This window comes from Pan troglodytes, chromosome 12 (genome assembly GCF_028858775.2).
Source record: "Pan troglodytes isolate AG18354 chromosome 12, NHGRI_mPanTro3-v2.0_pri, whole genome shotgun sequence".
NCBI classification, from domain to species: domain Eukaryota; kingdom Metazoa; phylum Chordata; class Mammalia; order Primates; family Hominidae; genus Pan; species Pan troglodytes.
Window position 1 is genome coordinate 110740466 of NC_072410.2, and position 13504 is coordinate 110753969.

The 13504-nt window shown below is 43.1% G+C and overlaps 1 long non-coding RNA gene across 1 annotated transcript in view; it reads right to left on the reverse strand.

Annotated features, from left to right (window-relative positions):
- Positions 1-711: 711 nt before the first annotated feature.
- LOC101057707 (uncharacterized) overlaps positions 712-13504 on the reverse strand; it is a 123803-nt gene continuing 111010 nt past the window's right edge. The window contains exon 4 of the long non-coding RNA XR_001715261.1: positions 712-991. This is a non-coding gene — a long non-coding RNA (uncharacterized LOC101057707). The remainder of the gene's footprint in view (positions 992-13504) is intronic.

Genomic DNA, 13504 nt, shown 5'->3' on the forward strand with positions numbered 1-13504 from the left:
CCCAGTCAGTTTCATAAGTCAGGAACACACCCAGAGTTTATTCCTGGACACATAGTTCTTATATGACCTCTTTGCTTTCTCAGCACAATCCTCAACTCTCTCTCTCCTCCCACTCCTTCCCTCCCTCCTTCCATTTCTCCCTCGGTCCGTCTTCCTCTCCCCTTTATGACAGATACAGTCAGGTTATCAGGCTTGAATGGGAAAGCTACATTCTTCATCTGATCTTTGCTCTGAGTCACTCTATTCAACTGAGAAGTGCTCTGTGAAGTTTTCACCCAAAGCCTTATTAAATGTTCTATCTTATTTAAAGACTGAAGCAGGCTTTGCCAAGCCTATCACACATCTCTAGACTCTATTTGCTTTTATATTTGTTGACAAATTGTCCAGTTAATATTGAGCACATCTTTTATATCTAATGTCTTGCACATGCAGACAATAAGGGCCTCCACACACCACAGTCCACATCTTCTGTTTTCCACTTTACCTTTGAGCTACGATCTGAGTAAACAGGGACATTTACCAAATACATTGCTGCTACATAACATGGATCTCTAGCTCTCCAGAGTGTGGTATCTATTTTTTTTCTCACCTCTCAAACTCCCCAATGTCATGTATTTTAGTTTTTTTACAGCAAAAACTAATAGCAATTTCTGTATTAGTCAAGATAAATAATGCTAGCAGCTACAACAAAAAACTTTTAAATCTCAATGATTTAGTCTAATCAAAGTTTATTAATCCTATTTTCTTTTCCAAGGCACACTGGAATACAACACTTTTCAGGATCCTTTGTAGTTATGTTAGGGCTCTGTGACCTGGATTTCAGACCTAAGAATGGAAGCAGAAATGCTATGAGCCAACTCCAGGCAGGCCTGACCACATAAACCCCTGTGCATCCTGCTCATGCTCTGCACCTGTATGGTCACTGCAAAGGAGGCTGCAAGTGGAGGATGAAGGTGGCAGACCAGAGAAGAATGATGGTCTGGGTCATCCCCTGGAGGAGAAACAACAAGAAGAGCCAGTCAGCTCACAGCAGACGCAGGTGGAAAGAAAAATAAATGACTCTTGTTTATACCACTCAAATAATTGTTGCAGAAACTATCCTGCAAGTACATATGTATTCAAAATATATATATACTGGGGGAAATGGAGGGAGTGAGTGAGGACAATTGATTTTGTGAGGATATTTGGTATAAATGAGGGAGATAAATGGAACAATAAAGGGAGAAGAGTGTGTGTGTGTGTGTGTGTGTGTGTGTTGAAAAGATGTATGTTTGCATCCTCATGGGAAAGAGCAGGTACAGAAGGAAAAGTGATGGTGAGGTCAGAGAGCAACCAATCAACCAATGGCAGGAGCAACATCCGTTGGTAGGAAGAGGACATGGAATGTAATACATGCCGCTCAGGAACAGCACTTGCTGGGAGCACAGACAATTCATCTACACGCCAGGAGAGGAAGCAATGCATAAGGACACAGGTTCAGGCTGGTGAGTAGATGGGTTGGTGTTAATTTACAGAGGTTTCCCTCTGAAAACTTCAATTTTCTCAGCAAGATCACCAGTGGAGATTGCACATGGTGGAGAAGGTGTCAGAGATTTGAGGAAAGAGATGAAGGTGAATAATAAAACTGTTGCATAGGAGCATGGGACCAAGAATGCACTAGGAGATTATCAAATGTTTGCTGCATTGCTGTAAGGGTCCACTTGAAATTAATGATCATGAATTTACAGCAAGACCAGAAAGTTTTTGTCCAGCAGAGTCCAGATTCTAGCTGGTTGAAATGAAAGGCTATGGAATTTCATTTGGGTAAATAGAGCAGTGATGACATATGGAAGACAGATAGTGGGGAAAAAATAATAGAATTAATAGATTGCAGGATGCTGTGAGGTTAAATGATTGTTGGAGTCAAGGGTACTAAGAGAAAGAAGCCAAAAAGATGGCAAAGGACAGAGAGAAGGATGCTTAAAATGGGAGACCATGGAGAAGTTGCTGTTATCACTGATAGTAATGAAATCATACATATGATTGTGGGAATGAGTACTTAGGTGGATGAGAAAAAGAAGAGGAGGCCAAGGGATTTGGAGGCCCCAGGGATAAAAGGGTCTCCTAAATGGATTACTCTGGTAATGTTTCACCTATTAATAGTGAGTCTGGAACTAAAAACTTCAAACAGTGCGGGGAGTGACCTAGGAGTTGGCACATGACTTCAAGAAGTAGTGGTGGGTGGTACAAACTGGGACCATGGATACAGAACTGGGGGGACAGTTAGAATATTGGAAGGAAAGAAAAAATGGTCGGGAGTCTCCCAGAAGAGGCAGGGACACCCCCCTCACCACATGTAAGCCCATTTTGGGAGAGAGGCAGTGTCCTTCTGGGAGGGCTAAGTTTCAGGGAATCAAAGGTAAAGGGAACCATCAGGAAAGAGCGATGCTAGAGGTGTTTTGTATTGATGTCCGACCATATGAAGAGATCACAGGGAAAGAGTTACAGGAATTGGAAAAGATTTGATGAAAAACAGAAAGTTGTATTACAGATATTTGTGGGGGTCAGAGTCTGGGGCTGAGAGCTGACCTGAGGCAGTTGGGGTGACTGATCCAAGCAGGGCAAAAGGAGTGTTGGAAGTGGTGAGGGGTAGCAGATGCTGTGGAAATAAAGGGTTGAAGGTTTGTCAGGAGCTCTCAGAGTTCCAGGCTCCCACCAGCATTCTGCCAGAAACCCCAAAGCAGGCAGAAAATCCTCTTATTGAGGCATGCTAAACTCTCATTTAATGCTTTAAATGAATGAGTGAATGAATGAATCAATCAATCAATGAGCCCAACACTTTCATTCTAATGAAGAGAACAACCTAGACTCTGAAGGGGTGGAGTCCCTTGTTCCAGGACACAAGGTAGGAGAAGACACATCCCTTGGGTTGAATTTGGGTTGAATTTGGGTTGAATGGTAACACTCAAACTAACCAGCCCTGTCACCTTAAGCAATTTCCTCACCCAGGAACCTCGGTTTTCTAATTTGTAATTTTAAAAAATTTTAACAAGTAGATATTAAAAGCATCTGCTTCATCAGTTGTTGAAGAAACTGGGTTAATGAAGTCTTAAAACTGTGCCTAGCATTTAGTAAACACTCTTCATGTGTTAGCTATGATTATTAACTATGAGTCCTGCTCAATGTCTTCATATCTAAAGCTTTTAACCCACATGTCCCCAAGTCTTCCAGCATTCTGAGCTCAACCTTTCCTAGTAAATCCACTTTAAATGACCTAAGTCCCCATTCCACATACACTGGAAAACCCAGTCTCTTCCAGATTTCCAAGGGCTTACTTTCTCCTCCCCACCCTGGCTCCATGTTCCTGCTTCCTATGACTCCCAGGAGTTGCTAGTTTTCTCACTTCCTAAGGCTGCTGGCTTTCTTCCATCACCTCAACCCCTTTGGTGTGCAACTCAAGCTCTCTCTTTTATTCCTCAGAGCAACCCTGATACCAGACTTTCCTGGAAACCAGACACTTACTGAATATTGATAGTGAACCATGGCACCATGTGCATGGCACACACACAATTCATTCACCTATTTTCTTCATTAACCCTTTCTTCCGCCATCCTTGCCAAGAATTGCACAGTTTCTAGTTTTAAATTGATGGACTTCCTTTCATTACCAAGACTTTTTTTTCTCTTCTTTTATTTAACTATTTCCTTTGCACTCCTCTTCATTCTCTATACGTGTACACACACACACACACACACACACACACACGTAATTTCCACCTTCCCTATGCAATGCATCAGGAAGACTCCAAATCCCCACAAATTCCTGTTACTTAATTATGCAGATCAGTTTCCACTCTCAACTCCAACCCTATTCCAGATTCTAGCCCTAACTTTGTGGTCTACTCTTCTAAACAGGAAGGCTTGACTGACTCTTTTTAAATTACTTTGTTTTGCTTTTTAGCACATTCCAGATGAAGTCCCTAAACAGGGCTCCCTTGCCAACGAGAATTTATTCACGTATTACATGCTTTATAAGGCACTATCCAGAATACCCTCCTTTGAAGTGAGTAAGAAATTGTATCAAAGTCCCGAGGGACAGGACCCCTGATGGGAGTAGAACATAGTCGCACAAGTGCCAAGACACCAGCGTTCATCCTCGAGGGTTCCATTCTGGATTACAGTAGAAGCTCTTGGAGGGAAAGAGGCCCAAAAAATATGACACACAAAAGTTTTAATAAAGGTCAGCAGCATGCCATCAGCCAACCCCCATGCCTGATGTGAGTTTACCCCACAGTGGAGGGACATAGGCAGATTGAAGCCACACAGGCGTTCCTGTGACCTGCAAAACATGAACAGGAAGTGCACATTTGTAGAAGGAAATACAGCCACTTTGCTCACTGCACTACCTAGTTCTGGAAGCTCATGTTTTACTCCACCTAAGAGAAAGGGGGAAATTAGAAAGAAGGAAAATGAGAAATGCGGGGTTTTTTTTTTAAGAAAGAGAAAAGGGAAAAAGTGAGTCTATGATTGCAAGCAAGATCTTCTGTTCCCCTGCTCTGTCTCTTTAAGGGTGAATTTCAGACTCTGCTTTGCTTCAGGTGACAGCACAGGAAGTATCAGTGAGCCTGGCTCCTTTTTAAGTCTTAAAAAGAGAAAACACCCAATCCTGACTGTGAAAATTCAAGCAGAATTTGATTTATTCTTAACCATGAATGATTCCATTTAAAGCAGGAAATAAACTCTGATAGCAAAAATGTAAATCAAACCTCAATGCATGAAGTCAGTCTTCATTTTCCCCCCTCTTTTATCAAACTACCACTCCTTTTATTGGAACTATACAGTTGGCTACATCCACCTGCTTTCAAACACAATCTCCATCTTCATTCGGGCTACTATTAAGTTATACTGCTATAACTAAGTACTGTGAACTGAGTGGCTTATGAACCACTAAAATTCATTTCTTACAGTTCCAAGGCTGGAAGCCCCAGATCAGGTGCCAGCATGGTCAGGTTCAGGCAAGGGTCCTTTTCCGGATTATAGGCTTCTGACTTCTTGCTGTGTCCCCACATGACGAAAAGAGAGGTACTAGCTCTCTGGCCTTTTCCTATAAGGGCACTAATCCCATTCATGAGGGCTCCACCCTCATGACCTCATCACTTCCCAAAGGCTCCACCTCCAAATACTATCACATTGGGGAATCAATTTCAAAATATGAATTTTAGGGGGTAACAATTCATAACAGCCTGTCCTTGACATCAGATCACATAACCATGGCAAAGAGTCCCCCAACCATCATACTTCCTGCACACACTGAAAATGCAGTGTTATACAGCAACACTCTCTCTTGGTTGGAGTAAGTCACCATTCTGAAGTCAACTACATCTTTTCATTCTGGCTTATAATTGACCAAAAGTAAAGTGGGAGAAGAAAGAGAAAAGAAAGCTCTTATATGACTACCCAGAGTTTTGTAACCTAGACATATCTTCAAAGACATGACTTTTTTTCCTGAATGTTCTAAAAATGGATGTTATGTATCTGCTAAAAATATAATTAACAAGTATGCTTTGAATCACATAATAGCAAATGTCATTTTCCTGTAAGATAGAGTATCAGTCATGAGCACTAATGCCCAGAGAGAGAGGTAAGCTGCTGACCCTAAAGGGAGAGCCAGCTGCACAACTGTGCATGGGAGTGACCAGAGCAAGTAGCCGAGACAGAGCAGACAGGGTAAGAGAACTGCTGATGAGAGAGCTGCTGAATAAAGCTGTATTTCACCTACCTACGGCCCCCCCAAGTGTTCTTTCAGCTATCTGCCATTCAGTCACCCACTCCCTTTGGACCTCAGCTTGGGCTGGAGCCTGACCCTGAATCTAACACCAAGCCTTATCTTTTCTTCATGAAACACCCTGAGACAGAATCCTTGTCTCAAGTCACACTATAGCAATAAAGTGGGTCCTTTTCTGCCCTCAAAGAAGAGAGTGCCTGTTCCGCATCTCTTTACTCAGTTAGCAAACACCTATGATGATTTAGATACTGAAGTTGGAAAAGTGAATGTGTTTCTAGGTGCTGTCAGCCTCATTGGTTACAGAATATGCTTCGCTTCGTGGTTCCCCCAAAACTCCGGGCCTCACACTGAACTTAACTTTGTCAATAGCTCAGTGAAGCAGAATGCAGATCATGGCTGTGCTCATTTCAGCATGCTGGTTCCCCCTCCCCTGGGCTCCAGCGGGACTGAGTCAGGTGTCCTTCCTTTTTTGCATTATCCACCAAATATGTGTCTTCACCTTGCCACTCAGAGTGTGACACAGGAACCAACAACATCACATCATCTAAAAGTTTTTTGAAAATGTAAACTCTCGGGCCTCTCTTCAAACCCACTGATTCAGAATCTGCACTTAAAAGATCCCCAGGCAATTCAAAGGGACAGTAAAGTTGCAAAAGTACAGGTTCTCCAGTGCAGTTTCACAATGGCCTCATCCGGAGAACCGTAAAAAATAAAGGTGCCAGGGTCCCACTTCAGAGACGAATTTATTCTGTAAAGGATGCAGCTGGGACATCGGACTGTTTTAAATCTCCCCAGATCATTCTACTGTGTAGCTAAGTTTCAGAACGCCTGCAGTAGACAGGACTCACCTGTGTGGAGAAGCACCTGGTGTTATTTCAGAATAGGCAGAGGTGGGAGTGAGAATAAGGAAGGGTAGGGGCCAAGGACCTGGGAAGGAAGGCATCATCAAGACACACTCTGAGATGGCCTCTAATTAACCTCCAATTGGACAGCCTCTCATGTAAGCCCTCACTTTACAAGAAGCCAAAGTCAGGAAAAGGTTGATTACTTGCCACAGTCATAAAGCAGGTGAGAATCAAAATAGAAAGCTGTCCAGGTTGGGGGATTGGAGAATGCCAGCAGCAAGAACTCTCAGCCTATTAAATGATTGATGTCTCTGCTATTCTCCCTACCCCCTTTCTGTGGGGCTAGCAATGTCCACAGGTGCTTCCACTCTGTTAACTCTACTCATTCCCTTTGTGCAAACCATAGAGGCTTTCATGGTTGCTACAACTCACCTGTATATTTGGCTCTGCGCTTCCTATGATCATTCCAAAAACCAAGATACAGTCGGTCTTGTTACCACAAAGTAAAAAGTGTCCCAGCTCCTCAGAGGAAGCGAAGTCTTTCTTGGCCCTTGCTCTAGGCTTCATCTAGAAGGAAGCTGGAACAATGACCTAACGCACACTACCTCTAAGACATCCCACACAGTAATAGTTTTCATAAAGCCATTATGTATAATATCTCTGGATGTAAGCCAAGGAAATAACATTAAAATGCATGAAAATTCTGCTGGGGACTAAGAACATATGGTCCAAGTGCACAGCTTGATGCAGGAATAAAAATTAGCACAACTAGAGGAAGGGATAAACAGCATGCCCTTCAAACAAGTCCTCATAAATATCACTTCCATTATCCAGGCTTTTGATAAAGCAGTCAAGGATTAAGGTTTAATTCACTGCCTCAAATACCATTGCTTTATGTCATGGATTGAAGGAGAAGCCCAAACAAGCAAATAGTAGGGTTTCCATTCATTTGTGAAAACTCATAACTCTATCCAAGACACTTAGGAGAATACAGGATCATGTGTTTTATGCAAAATGGGGTCAAATGTCTATTCAAAAGGAAAATCCAAGAGTTTTCTCAAAACAGTTTGTCTCTACTACAACACACAAATATACAAATGATTGATCAAGTCTTGAAATTCTTTTTTTTTTTTTTTTAAGACATTCTCATTCAGTCACCCAGACTGGAGTGCAGTGGTGACATCTTGGTTCACTGCAACCTCCGCCTCCCAGGTTTGAGCAGTTCTCTCACCTCAGCCTTCCAAGTAGCTGGGATTACAGGCATGCACCACCACACCTGGCCAAGTCTTGAAATTCTATACACCATGCATGGTATATAGAATGTACCTACATGTCTCCATGGTCCCTGTTTCTAAATGTCATGAGAGTCCTGGGGCAACATTTGGTCAGAGGGCTGGGCTTAAGGGAAATTCCTGCAGAAAAGAGAACATCAAATAAATCTTGAGAGATGAAGCAGCTGTCAATCAGTCAAAATGTGCAGGGACGATCTGAATTGGAGAATAGCCTGAGCTTTAGAGGTGGGCATTGCTGAATTGTTGGAGGGAGAGTGAGAGCTGGACGGGCAGCCTGCCTGGGTGAGGGGAATGGTGTGTATGGGGGAGCTGTGGAACATGCAGGTCAATTCTCTCCACTCCAATAACACTCATCCCTCATTCAAGAGCTCAACTTATAGAAGGGCCCATCATTTGGTGGTTCAAGCTAAAAAACAGCATCATCTTCAACTCCCTTCTCTTCATCATTCACATCTATTGGCACCATGTCAATTCTGCCAATGGAATATCTTTCAAATCTATTTCTTCCAGCTACCTCTACTTCTCTTAGCTCAGACCTTGTCATGTAGGTTGCATGCCACAAATCATGACCACCAAAATCTGCCTGTAGAAAGTGTGATGGTTAATACTGAGTGTCAACTTGACTGGATTGACAGATACAAAATATTGATCCTGGGTGTGTCTGTGAGGGTGTTGCCAAAAGAGATTAACATTTGAGTCAGTGTGCTTGGGAAGGCAGATCCACCCTTAATCTGGTGGGCTCAATCTAATCAGCTGCCATCGAATATAAGACAGGCAGAAAAACGTGAAAAGGAGAGACTGGACTAGCCTCCCAGCCTACGTCTTTCTCTCCCGTTCTGGATGCTTCCTGCCCTCAAGTTCTTCAATTTTGGGACTCGGCCTGGCTTTCCTTGCTCCTCAGCTTGCAAACAGCCTATTGCAGGACCATGTGATCATGTAAGTTAATAATTAACTCCCGTATATATATATGGGAATATATATATATATATCCTATTAGCTCTGTCTCTCTAAAGAACCCTGCCTGACACAGCAAGGTATATGATCAACTCACACATTCCAGAAATACTTATTGAGCAACTATTGGGCATCAAGCATTGTACTAGGAATTGAGAATAAATTGTTTAAAAAACACTAGTGTACAATGTGATAAGTGCTGTCAAGGACAAGAAATGGACACTGCAAAATAGACTGGTAGGACAGAAGGGTGGTGTCAGGCAGGCCTTTCTGAGTGGTAACATGTTCTGAGGCCTGAGATCCACATGAGAGCATGAGAAGACCATGCATGGCAGAGAAAATAACATGTGTGACTATCCTAAGGTGGGGAAGGACTGTCAGAGTGAAGAATGAGGGCGGATGAGGGGCATTCAGTGGTGGGAGGAGGCTGGGGTGGTGGAATGACCCAAAGCAGTCAGTAAGGCAAGACCTTGCAGACTACAGGAAGGGGTTTGAAAGTTATTTACCCAGAAGCCACTAAGTTACCTTAATAAAAGTGGCATGGTGACCTGATCAGAATTGCATTTTTGAAGACACCACTGTCTGCTGTGCAAGCGGACAAAACCAGGAGAGCTATAAATGGAAGCAAGAAAATTCACTGGGGTACGATTGCAGCTAAGCAGGAGGTGATGGTGGCTCTGACTATGAAGGGGTAGCAATGCCTGAGAGAGGTGGATAAATAGGAGTAGACTTGGGAGGGAGATGGACAGGACCTAGGGATGAGTTGGATGAAAGAAGATGAGAAAACATGAATCCAAATGATCCCCAGCTTTCTGGGAAGCAACTGAATGATAATGCCCATGGAGGAAGGCTGTGGGCAGAAGAGACAAGCAAACATGGCGACTCCAATAAGACACAGGGGGAGCATCCTCTGCTGAGGCAGTGTTGGTGTTGCCTCTTAATTAGTTCATGACAATGTCCAGTGTCTAAGTTCCTGCACCATCTCATCCCAGTCTCACCTCTTAGCACCGCCCACTCCTGCCTCAAACCTACTGTTTACACTCCAGGGATATGCTGGACCACATTGCCCTCCTGTGCCCTTGGACAAACCTTTCCTTTTCCTGAACTACCCTCTCCCTTCTTGGGCATCTGGTAAACTCTACTCATCCTTCAGTGCCCAAGTCAAGTGTCACCCACTGTGACGTCTTCCAGAATATCCCCGACTGGAGTAGTGCCCCTCCTCTGCCTCTACAGCACCGCACAGTGAGTTCCATTATAAGATGGCCATTTTGTGCTAGGATTACTTGATCATCTATGAGCCCCTCAAAGCTGCAAACGTTTGTGATTACATATGATCCATTTCATGCCCTGCACAGCACCTGATGGTTTTGGGTATCAAAAAATATGTTGTTGAAGTCAACTGAATATGAAAAGAGCATAGAAGCATTACAATGCAGTCTCCTCCCAACCATTTTTTTCTTCCTAAACTCTGGGCCTTTGCTGAACCTGGACCTGCCTCTGACTCATTCTTCTCTGCCCTTCATGTGGATCTGATGGAGATCCGACTCCTCCTTTTGAACTAACAAGACCAGTTCTTTCTCTCTCTCATATATGCAGCATGACTGGCAATTCAGAACGCATTTAGATGCTTCCAAAGTAACTGCGACTTCACTGATGCCACATGTAACAGTCTGTGGTTAGCTCTTCCAGGGGGAAGGTCTAGATTTAATGTGTTGTGTGTTTCTGAATGTCAGTGCCCTTTATAACTGATGTTGATGAGGTGTGTGACCTCCATTTCCCCATGCATAAATAGGGGTCATGCTTGGTGGTCCCTACAGGCTTCCCAACTCTAGCTTTTATGACGCCTTGATGACTAATGAAATTGAAGAAGATGAGGTGACATCTCTGCATGCTCACTAGAGTGAAAGTTGGGCACTGCTCATGGCCTTAGGGCATTAGTCATATCGTAAGCAGTATTTATGCATATTTTTAAATCCCTGGAGAATACATGCAGGGAGGAAAAATATACATTTATTGAATGCCAGAAGCAATTCTAAGCATTTGAAAGAGAAGCTTAGGGGGAAAATTGCCCCAAAATGCAGCATACTTTGTTTGCCTTGGGTCTGGATCTGGAAAGTGTGCCACAAGAACTACTATCTGCATCTTGTGGGGATGTCCAATCCCAGGGGGAGGCCAGGGGAGCCTGAGTCCTGCATTTCATGTTTATTTGTGCAGCTTTGGTGATTTCATTGCACAAATGACTCAGACTCAAATAGCACTAGGAGTTGTTGTTGTTTTTTTTTAATTAGAGGAAGAGGATTCCAAAATAGAATCATAGCTGAAGATGGAAGAGGTAATTATCCTTTTCAAAATCATCTGTGAATCCAGGCAAGAGGCACACTTTTTTGACTTTTTGAAAGTCTCTTTATTGGAAAAATAACAAGCATCCCCAAATAGAAAGATTGATCTAGGCTGTAAGAAGCCAGATGATGGCACCAGGTCCCTAATTGGGGGAAAAAAAAAAAAAAAAAAAGTGGTTCTGAAGTGGCAGCAGCAAGACCTGGTGAGTAATTAGATGTTGGCAGTGAGGGAAATGGAAGGCCTTAGAATGACTCCTATGTTTCTGTCTCATTTCCTGAGATAGGGAATGAGGAGAAAGAATTTAAAAAGAAGATGATGAGTCCGTTTCTGGCATTTAAGGGCTCTATGGAAAATGGCAGGGAAGGTGCCCTGCAGGCAGTTGGCTATGTGAACAAAGACAATGCTGGACCTCTGAATGCAGCAGGTCTGGGTGTGGGGTAGAAGTTGAAGCCCTGGGGGTGGACAGAAGTGAGCTGGGCTCATTAACATCCTAGATCACTGGCAGCATCCACACTGCAAGAGCACATTGCGCACCACGCTCCTGTGGACAGGTGATGGTCAGGAGCTCCACTGGAGGAGGACACTTCATGGAATGGAAGAAAAACGATGAAAACTAGGAAAACGTCTAACATTCCTCTTTCCAATTCCATTGAGATGTTGTTGAAGAAGCATATCTCCTCTCAGAAGCTCAGTTTCCCATCTGTGAGAGGAGACAAACAGCCCTCCGAGCCAGAACATTCAAGGACTGAAGGGCTCATAGCGTATGTAATTGGAGTATGGGAAAACATATTAGGAAAAAAAATAGTTCATCCTCAGAGATGACAGCTATGTTGTTTGCATTCATTCCTTTAATGTGCATTTATTAAGTGCCTACTGTGGAATAGGCCACAGGGCAGATGAGACTTGGAATACTGAATCAAGGGGCAAGAGACCAGGGTACCAACTCAACATCAACCACATGCTCTGAAGTGTAAGCCAGTTACCAGGAGAGTGTCTCAGAGAGAGGTTGACGCTGGCCTGAGATTTCGTTTTTCTTTTTTAAAAAAAATCACAGATTGGCAGTTTATAATTTTATCAATTCCTAGGGTACACAGCACTGTCAGGATTCATGAAATAAATGTCGAATCATTAAATCAAGCTAGTTAACATACCCATTACCCCAAATACTTAACATTTTTTTGTCGTGAAAACATTTGAAATTTACTCTCTTAGCAATTTGGGCTTCTAGGATTGTTGACATCTGCTTCATAAAGTGGATAAGTGCTCACTGCGCAAAGCTGTGTAGCCAGAGGTCTTAGGTTGGGAGCACAGAATTGATATGACACAAATGTGGATCATGTTTGGAGTGCATTGAATACTCCTATGTAATTGCATCGTAAGATGTAGGGGTGACTGGCAGTAAGTGAGCCTGAAAATGTGGGTGACAATCAGGCTGCGGAAGGCTTTGAATGCCATACCAACCCTGGTCAGACATTACTTAATTTCCTAATTCCAGCCACTGGCTGGGAGGATACTACTGCCTTCTTATAAACAACATCTCCTCTAGGGCACCCCTTTACCCTATATCTAGTTGATTCTTATTTGTTATAGGGCATAGTTCCCAATGATAGATGCACACAATAAACTCCTAGGAACTTGAGGAAAAACAATAGTAATAATGATAGCTTGGTTCCATCCCAGACCAATTATATTCAAATATTTTTTCTAGATCCCAGGCATCAGTGTTCTTTTTAAAAGCTCTCTAGGTAATTACGAGGTGCAGCCAGAGATGAGAAGTAATGCTTTATATTCACTTTCACATGTCCATGGTGGAAATGGCCACCAACTAGTCTCCAGCTGTGAGGTTGTCTCTGTAAGATTCTTAATGGTCATAGAGCCAAAGCAACTGTACTATTCAAGAAGCACATTTGAAAAACATTAGAAGAAACCTAAAACATTTGGCCAGGTGCAGTGGTTCACATGTATAATCCCAACACTTTGGGAAGCCAAGGCCGGTGGGTCATTTGATCGAGACCAGCCTGGCCAACATGGTGAAACCTTCTCTCTGCTAAAAAAAAAAATACAAAAATTAGCCAGGCATGATGGCACACGTGACTGTTGTCCCAGGTACTCGAGAGGCTAAAGCAGAATTGCGTGAACCCAAGAGGCAGAGGTTGCAGTGAGCCGAGATGGCACTACTCCTCTCTAGCCTAGGCGACAGAGTGAGATTCCACCTCAAAAAAAAAGAAACCTAAAACATTTGACTTTAGTAGGTTCCTCCTCAGCAATCCTAGCGTTTGATTTAAGTTCACACTCCCCTTAGCTCTTGTT